Source organism: Odontomachus brunneus, unplaced genomic scaffold, assembly GCF_010583005.1.
Source record: "Odontomachus brunneus isolate Ranch 3 - 2012 unplaced genomic scaffold, Obru_v1 Obru_scaffold_081, whole genome shotgun sequence".
In the NCBI taxonomy this organism is placed as follows: domain Eukaryota; kingdom Metazoa; phylum Arthropoda; class Insecta; order Hymenoptera; family Formicidae; genus Odontomachus; species Odontomachus brunneus.
In genome coordinates, this window is record NW_022639531.1 from 1153847 (window position 1) to 1165515 (window position 11669).

General features: G+C 39.1%; 1 protein-coding gene across 1 annotated transcript in view; it reads right to left on the bottom strand.

Annotated features, from left to right (window-relative positions):
- LOC116847589 (fat-like cadherin-related tumor suppressor homolog) overlaps positions 1–10677 on the bottom strand; it is an 85493-nt gene extending 74816 nt beyond the window's left edge. The window contains exons 1-2 of the mRNA XM_032822720.1: positions 10570–10677; positions 9957–10161 (exon numbers count right to left, since the gene is read on the bottom strand). The gene's annotated coding sequence lies outside the window, so the exon portion shown is untranslated. The remainder of the gene's footprint in view (positions 1–9956; positions 10162–10569) is intronic.
- Between the last annotated feature and the right edge of the window lie 992 nt (positions 10678–11669).

The window sequence follows — 11669 nt, forward strand, 5'->3', positions numbered from 1 at the left end:
TGGAGAGTTCAGGTCGCGTAGGGCTCTAATTTCGACAGAGTTTCCACTGAAAATCAATGAATATTCACTGATGATTGATGCCATTTTCCTTTTAATGAATCAATTAGAAATATTTTTACTGATTCCTTTTACTAATATATATTTTTGTACTACAGATTTTGTAGCGAAGTCATACCCGAGTCGAAATTTTGATTCCACTTTTAACTTCAATATTCCACTTAATGTTCACTTTGATGCTCTGAAGCTTATATTAACTGCTCTTGATTCTATTTAATTTACTAGCTTTGCCAAGACATTCTCTTTAGAACTTACAAATAAGATTTTGCGTTATTGTTTTTTGTTATTTAAGACGCTAAGTTTCTGTCACTTAAGACACTAAGTAGGATTTCAGTTTGCATGTGTATTAATATTTCACTGATTCCCTTTAAAGGACATCTTCTCCCAGAGCGTGGACATAAAAGGAGCGAAGCGTATCGCTACCTGAACTGTCGGAAATCGACTCAAAATTCCGGAAAATTCGATAGTGCTTTTAATGTGAAACACACGCGACTCCCCTTTGCATACGTTCGTGAAACTTGTACTCACGGGGGTTGTATTATTACGTCGTAAAAGCCATAATTACAGGATAAACTAGCTTCGCCACGCGCCGGCATAATAACGTTAATAAGGGCGGAGGAACGATGCTGTAATCGTAAAGCATGTGCATGCGATATACCGTGACGCGCTACTTCAGTATGCATTCGTGGCGAGTGATGGAGTAGCTTTTTGCCGCGGAACTGACCTTTTCCATTGGCGTCGCCCCACCCGCGCGACGTTACGGCAGATTAAAAAACCACGTCCTTGCTTGTTATCGGGGCGCTCGCGAAAATTGATCGAGAGACCGCGGTCGCGGATGATTGATGGCGCGCACGGAATGTGTGCGCGGAGCGAAAGAGGCGGCCGCGCGTGGCGAAAGCGAAGTGATGCATTAATCGAGTGATCCGGTGATTTAATTGCGGAAACGAGCCTCCCCTGCCCTTCCCCCACCGCCGGCATGGGTAAAGTCGGTCGGTCCGCCGCGACTCTTCCCAAAAAAAGACGCTTTTACGGCGAAGGCTCTCTAATGAGAGTCGCGAAATGACATTACAATCAGGTCCCAGCGTGCAACAGCATGTTTCAGCGAAGACGGCGAACGTTAATTTTCGATCGAATTGCCGGTTTAAAGGGACGCTACGTTTGGAAACTTTACCGGCAAAATACTGACTTTCTTTTCTGCAGAATTTACGTTGTATTTGTCGCACGTAGAATTACAAACGTTTTTATTCGATAAAAATGCGTGCAAAAATGAATGGAAGCATTGCTCGATATATGAAGACGATAAAGAATAAAGAGATGCTGAAGCTGTACACTTTACCGACAAAATATTGATATTTTGCTACAAAGTTTACATCGTACTGCTTGTACAAAATTACAAATGCTTCAACACGATGAAAGTACACAAATAAGTAGGAGCATTGCTCAATATGTGACGAAAATAAAAAAAAATTTTAATGTAAAATCTCAAGCGCGCTGTCAGCGTAACATTTGTCTAATCTAAAAGTTCCGCAGTTTACGTAAACAGAACAATTTTGAAGAACATTGCTGTACCTTTGCATTTGAATGAATTCAGAAACTTCGAATAGTTTGCAGAAAGATTTCTACACGTAGTTCTACCTACACGTGATTACATTACCTACTGAATATGATAAAACAAAGTAACACATATTTACGTAAATTCTGTATTCTGTATGTAAAAAATACGAAAAATATAGCATAATTGTGTTAGTGCTGATCGTCTTTACGTTATTTTGGGAGTTCGTTATCGACTTCTCTTTCGTTCGTTCGTTAACAGCATCTCTTTAAGCTACGTGGAAAGTACAATTGATTGTTGACGTGAGAGAATCATCACGTGCAACGGAAATTACATGTGCGTTTCACATTTTTCATCGTCAACGCAGGTGTCACGTACGTTTGACACTATCGAACATTATCATCCTCCCACAATTTAAATTTAATTTCGCATCAGACATGCATACGCGAATGCATAAGCCTTGTTTTTCTCACAATTAATCGCATTTGAAAGGTCGGTTAACACACAGCCAATAGAGAACTAATGAAACGAAGTAAAAGATACGCACGTGTCGAATTACATTTGTTTATCGTATTTTTGGTAATTCGATGATCAGTTAAGCTTTTGTACAATTAGTGGGAATCAACGCGGGAATCAACGTGGCAATCAACGCGTTAAAAGGGCTCGAAAATAAAAATGATGGATGGAAGTACCGTCGTTTCAGCGTAACCAGAGATTTTCGAATTCCACCGTTTGGCCGCGCCTCTCTAATACTAATAATTACCGGTTTAATTGCGCGCTTATACGCCACGGTACCATGACTTGTCCTGACTAGCGGCGTAAAACTCGTTGACCAATCAGTTTCATGTTACTTCGCCACAGATGCAGAAAAGCTTCGTACGACTCAAGTCTATCTCATACGATCAATAATGCGCGCGAGCACAACGAAATATCGTCGTAAAGTTTAGGATTAGTGTCACGGTGGGAGAATGATCGTCTTTTACGTAGAAAAAGGAGAGAGGAAAACTACCTGTAATACCTAAATACAATGTCGGTGCACATTAATCGATTAAAATTTTAGATGATTAAAATAATCGACAAAGCAGTAATCAAAATTAATCTATCGTCATGTAATCACGACTAAAAATTTGATTTAATTTTATTGTACATTTAATTTGATTTTATTGTACAGGAAATCTATTTTTATTATTATTTGTATTAATAGTTTACTTGAACATAACGTTGATGCACATTAATCGATTAAAATTTTAGATAACTAAAATAATCGACAAATCAATAATTAAAATTGACCATTCGTCACGTATGTAATTTCTATTAAATAAACGAGAAGATTTTCGTATTAAATAAATAAGATAGAGAGAGGGAAAATGATTTATAACTTCTAAGAACCATTATTTTGTTAAATTTCAACTTTTCGTATATAATAAAAATTCTTTTTCCAGCAAATTTAATACGGTTTTTAAATTTTGTGATCCCATTTTGGGTAGAAATTAATTTAGGCAATCTCTAAGTATGCAATAGTCCAAATAAGGTATGTCTCAAAATAGGCATATCTTCATAAGACTCAGATGTAGTCAAGATAGGCAAATTCTAAATAGAATTTCATGAATAGTCCATGAAGTAACATCCCAAATAAAATTTCGTAGGGCCTAGATATGGCCAAAATAAGCATATCCTGAACGAAATTTCACCAACGAGTCATGAATTGTTGCCAATGTGAATGTCTCAAACGATTTGTGCTAATAGCACAAATAGTAATAAATTTAAAAACTGTATTAAATTTGCTGGAGAAAGAATTTTTATTATATGCGGAAAGTTGAAATTTAACAAAATAACGGTTCTTAGAAGTTACAAATCATTTTCCCTCTCTCTGTTTTGTTTATTTAGTACGGAAATCTTCTCGTTTATTTAATAAGGATTACATACGTGACGATCGGTAAATTTTATTGATTTGTCGATTATTTTAGTTATCTAAAATTTTATTTTAAAGCTCGGTCAGGCACAAGTTAGTCAATTCCTGAAATGGTTCCGGCGACACTGCACTCAGCCCAAAAAAACCTATGTAAACCTCATATTGATATTTCCACTTACTTTTTTCCTTGAAAAAGAAAATTCGTAAACCTTTTATTTTATTGTTAAAAAACTTTTTATTTTATTTTCCCGCCATCTGTAAACCTCTCCTTAATGCTGCCAATGTCGCTTGAACATTGCTCGACTATGTAAATTCACCGGTCCAATTGCAGATTGTACGGAACAGGCTTTAGAGGGCGCGCCCGACAGACCTCGCGTTCCACGCGTACCGCATCCGGTAGTCCGTTCAACAGTGGCTATCCGGCTATCGTAATACCGTCATTAGGAAAAACCGCGAATCCTTTCCCGCGGCTCCGTTTACACGCGCGCAGCCTCCTCACGCGACAAAGCGTAATAACGCCGAGTAAATACGAGCCGCGGTCGGGTTTTGCAACGGGTGGGACACCGGCAGCGCGATACGTCGCGTTCTTCGTCGCGCGCGAGCGATAAGTGTACGTTTGTCCGGTTTTAGCTGCGCGCCGATCGTATCGCGACGGACGCAATACGATACGATACGATGCTCGGGGGGCCGAGTCGGTGGCAAAAGTCGAGGAACGTTGCTAAATGGACGACGGCGATAAATAATATTCCCGGCGCAGCACGGGCCGTGCGAACCACCGCGATCGGTGGCCGCGCGATAAAAGCGACGATGTCTCTTCTTCGGGGCGGGAAACCAATTTGGCTGGTATTACACGGAATTTGGTAGCTGTCCGTTGCATTACGCGCGGTAATTGCTGCTGGCGTGGCGGCATCGCACCGGGCTGAAACTAGGACAGAAGCGGGGTCTAATAGTTTCCGATACAAGATCATGTATTCGCGACGGCGTGCATCCATACACGTCTTCCTGCACGAGGTTCGTTGAAAATTCGGGATGATTGACACCGTTGACTGACGCTCAGTTTATTTTGTGCGCTCGATCGTGCGGATGATGCTTTGCCACTCGCTAGATCGATGGTCACTGAACAATTTTCGACTAGCCGCATTCGTGTTAAGCTACGCGTTTCTGACTGTTGATTAATCCAGAAAGCGGATGTTCAAAGCAAAAGTGACAATTTGACAGCTTGATGTTTCGTAAGCGTCGATAAAAGCATTGACGTTTTTATATGTGACGCTAACTAGTAAAAGTTAACTAGTAAAGCGAAGCTAACTAGTAAAGAAAAGTAGAAATATTAAGAGGGAAAAGTATAAGCAAGATATTAAGATATAAAATTAATTTAAATAATTAATCAGAATGTATATATATTTTTTTTAATTATTATTTGTCATCATTATAGGGGAATAATAGAAACATAATGAGGGTCGTAAGAGGTTCAAATAAGTTTTAAACATATTAGAAATAAATAAATCAACTTTATATTGTACCAAGACATTTTTTAAAAAGTCCACTATAAGGAAGACATAAGTTTTATGAAAGAATAGTTAAAAAGACGAAATTGTTGTGGATTTTTCTAAAGACATCACTTAATTTTATTATATTTTTTACGCGGGGTAAAATGGGATATCTCACAAAACTTTTTTATTCCTCAATCATTAATTTCCAAAAGTTTCTAAAAGTAACTTATTAAAACACGCAATATGTAAGAATGCATACTACTGTACGTTTAATTAATTATAATTGTTTATTGACAACACTTCTTATAAAACAATAAAGCTATAACTTTCTATTATTAAGATATTAATGACAATCAATGTTTGGTATGGTGAAAATGTTGGTATCAATGTTCTCAAATACAATATATTAAAAGATACAATGCAACTTAACATTTTAAGAATATAACGGCCGTTATGCTCCGAAATGTATAAGTTTGAATTAGATAATATAAAACATCATAGGCGATATTTGCATATTCAATTAAAAATGACGAGGATTAACAACGTAAATTGTATGCACAGCACGTAAAAACAGAATTTTATCATTATTTGTCTTATGTAAAGGTATCAAACAAATTTCAATGTAGGAGAACGTGTCAAACACATAAAACAATATCTAGCATCGGAAAATATCTTCAACGAAAAATATTATGATGCCTGATAATGACGCGCAGTAAAAGATATCTAAGATGTAGTAATTGCGAAACATTTCATTATATGACAGTTAAAAAGGTTATCGATGCGACCCCATAATTCTCCAGGTTCTTCTACAATTCATTATATGAACTGATTTTAAACTGTAACCGCGACAAGTTGTGTGCTTTCCTCTGGAGTTATGTGAGTAGGGGAGATCGGGGCTAGATATTCTCTACATTTTAAAATTTCGGAGTTACAACTTCCCAGGCAATTAATTGTTGTGACTGACTGTATAAATATGATAGAGATTTTTCTATGTATTAATATTCGCTACGAGTTTGCTAACTATATATTTTGTTTTGTACTAACCAAAATACGAACATGCAACAACATCTTGGCCTGATTCAGTTGTTCAGTAGCGCGTAAAGAAGGCCACGTATAAAATATATATCCTGAGTAGTAGTTCCAGAATTTCCACGAGAGGTCTCCACAGCTTTCCTGCCGGTCTTTAATTATGGATCAATTTTATCTCGCCCGCCCATATGTTCTATTTCAATCACTTTATGCATGAAAATTGTATTTATTACCAGAAACAGTATATCATACACTTACAAGAAATTTCATTCTAGCTAGTAACACTTCGCTCAATTTTATTCAGACGCGATGGAGAATCTCAGATAGCACACATGTCCAAAACTGGGACATAAGACGTCTTTAAGTTATCTTAAAAGTGTCTTAAAGACATCTTATGTAGCAGTTTTGGACATTGTGTTGTCTGGGATAATACAAAATTTCGTGAGGCTCGGAAATTTACTTTGCTATTAAAAAACAAATTTTTTTTCTATTTCTTAATTGTAATATTAATCCGATTTTAATTTTAAATTTGAATCCGAAACACAGGATAAACTATTTATATTTTAAAAGGACCATTTCGCGATTTTGTGCACTTGCTATTATTCTCAAGATAAATACTAAAAAAGAGCACATGAGTAACACATATCTGGAATAATATAGCTTCGGTCTATCCTATATGTGAACTCCTACTAACCCATACAAAACGTCGTCATAATATCACTTTTACTTTAAACACGTCTTTCTTTTTTTTGGACTAATCAATAAGCATGAGAAACACGTAACTAAAAATAGCTAGTCAAAAATTTGTAGTCACTATTACTAAGTAATTTATGCGATCGAGTGTATGTACATGAAACTCGTTCTATTTCGAAACGTGTGTGACAATAAAAGAAGAAGCATCGTCAATTTTTGGAATATTTCCTATCTCTCAAGCTGCAAATAAATAAACTCCGGCAGTGAAAAAACGGTTATCATGATACGTGCGCGCTCTGACTTTTCGCGAGGGTCATCCGCGATGACAGCAGCGTCGAGGACACAGCCGAGGATAGCTCGTTTGCGGGCCTCGTTGCTGTTGAGCCCATGATAACCCGATGACATTTATGACCGATATCATCGACCCGTTGTAGCGAAGTATTTCCGCATTGACGTGTGACAAAGAGCGGGGCCGCGGCGCACGTGTGACGAGTTGCGCGCGTTTCATCCGTCCGTTCTAAGGCTCGTCTGATCGCCGGATGTTTGCTCTCGCACATGAATTACGACGGGACGCGAGCGCCGAGCCAAGTTCCGTACAATCCTCGAACATTAAAAGTTTCCGTGAACGAACATGCGGAAGGACGGGGTTGGCCAGCTGGCGAAAGGGGAAGCTCCCGAGATTGCCCGGCACTGATGAATACGGATCAAATGACGACTGACTTTTCCATTGTGGATCGCCTCGCGGCGCAACCGACTTTTCATTTTGCGTAATATCGATCGCGAACGAAGAATGCAAGATGCCCGTTATTCGTGAAGGAGAACGGGCCGGATGCCAGGATTTGAAACCGGTATAATTTCCACGAGAGTCTAGATTTCCATATCGTGGACGGAAATAAATGTTGTACCTCAAGCTATTCGTTAGCGACCTAATCGTTTTAAGAGTGTATTGGCCTTATCTAAAAAATTATGTATAAAGAATTATTTTAAGAGAATTATAGATTAATAATCTATATTGTATCTAAAAGTGATACAATTTGACCAATAAGTTCAGAGCCTGCATCGAAAAAAAGTTGCTTGAGAATTAATCAGAATTCAGAATACATTAATCAAACCGTTTAATAAGAAATGAACATAATTTTACTTAAGGTAACCAAATTTGTTTGCATGTGTTCTGATCAAAATAACCAGAGTTAGGTTATGACAATAAAAACATATATTCATATGTTTGTATGACATAGAAAGTCTGTTTATCTTCACCAAAACTTACTGAATTAAATATATATGTTAATTCAATCAGATTATTTTCTCTATGTGGATGAAATTTATTTCACTTTTAAGTGCTAGTAAACATCCCGAGATTTTAGCCTTATTTTCGATCTAAATTTTTTAACATTTGTATATTTTAAAGTATGAGTATATATTTAATACATATGAAAACTGAAGTCCTACTCAGAGCCTCTAAATGATGGAAAATGAACACCCTGTATATATACCACACTGTATATATGTATGTTTTTATACGGAAAATGGAAATATTGACGTATTGACTAATTTCTGGTAACTTTCTGCAAAGACTACACAGGCAATGTATCTTTAAAGATCTTCCTCAATAATTTGTAAAAAGACATCTCGCAACGACATTTAAGAGCATTTAAATCTCGCTCGCTCGAATCCAATCGTGGCGCATTACTTGCCGTTCTTTATGCGTGATTATAGTTCATACATTATTTCGTCGCACTAAACAACATAACGTCGCCTCTTACGTTATTTATGAAGGCTCTAAAGTCAAAGGCATGACACTGTCCTAGATCTAACGAGCCTGCGAGATAGGCACTCTCATCGTTTTATAATCCCCGAGCGTCTCACGCGAGGAGGAAGGCTAAGCGAAACGATAAAGGACTGATGAATATGGATCGACGTTCGATCAGTTGAATTTGCATGCACGGCAAGAACAACGTATCTTTGGACGCTTCTATATCGCGGTTGCTCTATTAAGTTCTGGCGAGAAGACATGTTGCTAGAAAAAAATAAAGAAATTTAGTGTTTTCTATTATGCGTCCACTTTAACTCGACCGTCAGTCATGCATTCTCTTCATTCGGTAATCACACTCTCTTAATTTCTGGGAGTGAAATTTCACTCGAAAAATATAGTGACCACCGAGTCGCTCGAATTTCAGTGATTTTTCACCGATTTTTCATGACGCAGCGCTGTGTTGGACAGGCGTGCATTAAAATAGTCCAGCATTACGCCCACCGCCAAGAGATTGTCAATGGATTCAAACATGTTGAATAAAAAAAGCTAAACTCGTTCCATCACATCACACGCACTCTTTTACTAATTTTTAATTTTAACCTAATTGTCATCGACAGCATAATCTTTGGAATGGCAATTAAGGTCACCCTCGATTTTTCTTCCCTTTGAGAGTGCTTCAAAAAATCCCCGAAATTATTAAAAATTCTTTTGTTCTTTTCCTATTTTTTTAGTTTAGTTCCTTTAGAAATTTTCTTCTAATTCAAGACCACATAGCTCCTATGAAAAATAAATTTTGCTAAATATTTTTCTTTTAATAATTTTTAAACAAGACTACTCTGAGGAACGAGCATTTTTTTCTAGAATGTCCCGGAAACAAATAACCATGGTTACTATTTGAAGGGTTAATATCTTAAAAATAATCGTGATTGTTAGCAAAATAGTACATTTTTCCGTTCAGTTTGATGAGTCGTACCTATACACATGAGCGGACGTGTGCGTTGCGTCAGACACATATGAATACTCTGTTGCTTGATCATCAATGACATCAGAACAGAGCTGATTATACAAAATACATCGTCTTCCTAAATCGGATTCCCGTTACTAGCAGGGAAACGCCTCATGTTGAGCCGAGGCTGTAATATCGGATCACTCACTGAAGAATCAATATTTCGATCTTCCGATTCGCTCGGCTAACGAACGGCTAGACTCGACTGAAACTCTTTTCACGGAAGGAGCCAATCTCCCGGTTCCGCGTAACGGATCTATTAAAACTCTCGTCCGGCAAAATTGACCTCATTACCGGCGCGGGTGCGGCTAAAGACCCGTCATCCTGATCCTCTGTCTTTCTCTCTCTCTCCTCTCTTTCTCTCTCCCCCTTTCTCTCTCCCTCCCTCTTTCTCTCTTTCCCGTGAGGCCGTATTATTTCGCCGACACGATACGCCGCGCCGCGAGCGCGAGCTCGGAACTTACCGGTGGTGGAGTTGATGAGAAAATAACCCTCCGGATTGCCGCTGCTGATGGAGAAGACGAATCGTTGGGGCGAGGCGTCGCGATCAAAGGCGCGGATCTGCAGGACGCTCACGCCGGCGGGTGAATTCTCCGGCACGGAGGGATAGTAAACCGGGAGTTCGGTCAGCGGCGTGTTATCATTCTCGTCCAGCACCTCGACGTAGACCTGCGGCACGAGAGCGGTCTATGAATCATTCACTAAATAAAACGTCCGTCGCGAGCGCGCGCGCGCGCGCGCACGCGATTTATTTGCGCTCGTGAAAAAAGAGAAAACAATCGCCGACGCTGGTTTGTAGCTTCTGGGCACGTAATCGTATATAAGCCTGTTTTAAGCAACCCGCACCTCAACCGCAGACGCGGCTCCTTGTCGGCTCCACGTCCGCGAAAACGCCCGAGACACGAAACGAAATCTACGTGTCGGTCGCGAGAAATGCGCGAAGTTCAATTGGGCGCGCTCTCGCGGCTGAATAGTTCACGCTGGTTGTAAGTGACAGTGTTGGTTCGTGTATACTTCGAAGGCGCTTGTTTTTCCGGAAACCTCGTCAATCTACGAAGTCTGATTGCCGAAACTTACTTGTAGACTCGAGCTCTGCGGAACCACTCCGTGATCTTGGGCGTAAACCGTCAACCAATACCCCTTCTTCGTCTCGACGTCGAGCACCACCCTGGTCCTGATGTTTCCTGCAAGGCAGAGAACACAACGCAATTAACTCGGGAACTAGAATGTGCCCGGCGAACGAAACGAATCGATTAATATCACGAGATCTTGTGTCTCCCGCGATTTAGAAATAATTCAATTCGTTTCCCGCGATCGATATCCACACAGACGCGCGCGCACACAAGGTTTGTTCGAGTTGCTTGTACTATTTATACTTTTACATCTAATGCCCGCTGCATACTAGTGCACCTCATACAATACAAATTTTCTAAAATACATTCTGAAGACGCTTTTAGGACGGAGGGATGTCATCAGAATATTTTTAGGACGTCCTTTGAAGATGTGAGCTGTCTGAAAATAGCTAATATCCAATAAGTTTATTCGCATTAATTGAACTTTTTACACTTTCACACTTAGTGCACATTAATTCTTTAGAGATTCTAAAAATGGCGTCATATTTTCCGTTCGTGTTACGAGTGTAAATGCAATTCTGATACACTTTTTACATTTGATCCCAAGCAAGAGTGAAAAGTGTATCAGAATTGCATTTATACTCGTAACACAAACAGTAAACATGACGCCATTTTTAGAACCTCTAAAGAATTTATGTACTAAGTGTAAAAGTGTAAAAAATTCAACTAATGTGAATAAACTTATTGAATATTAGCTATTTTCAGACAATTTACACTTTCAAAGGACGTCCTAAGAATATCCTAATAACGTCCTGAAAACGTCTTCAGAATATATTTTGGAAAATTTGTGTTGTTTGGAGTGCACTAGTGTGCAATGGGCATTAGGTGTAAAAGTGTGAAAAGTACAAGCAACTCGAACAAACCTACACACACGCACACACATACACGCGCACGCACATCTTGCCTGGCGGCGGGCGCGCAAATGAAATATATCGCAGGTGCGAGCCCGTCAGGCGGCTTTCTCGAACGGAAACAACATTAGAAATCGAAATAATCGCGGCGACCCTTCGACCCGCTCGATATCACCGTATCAGGACTCGAAAC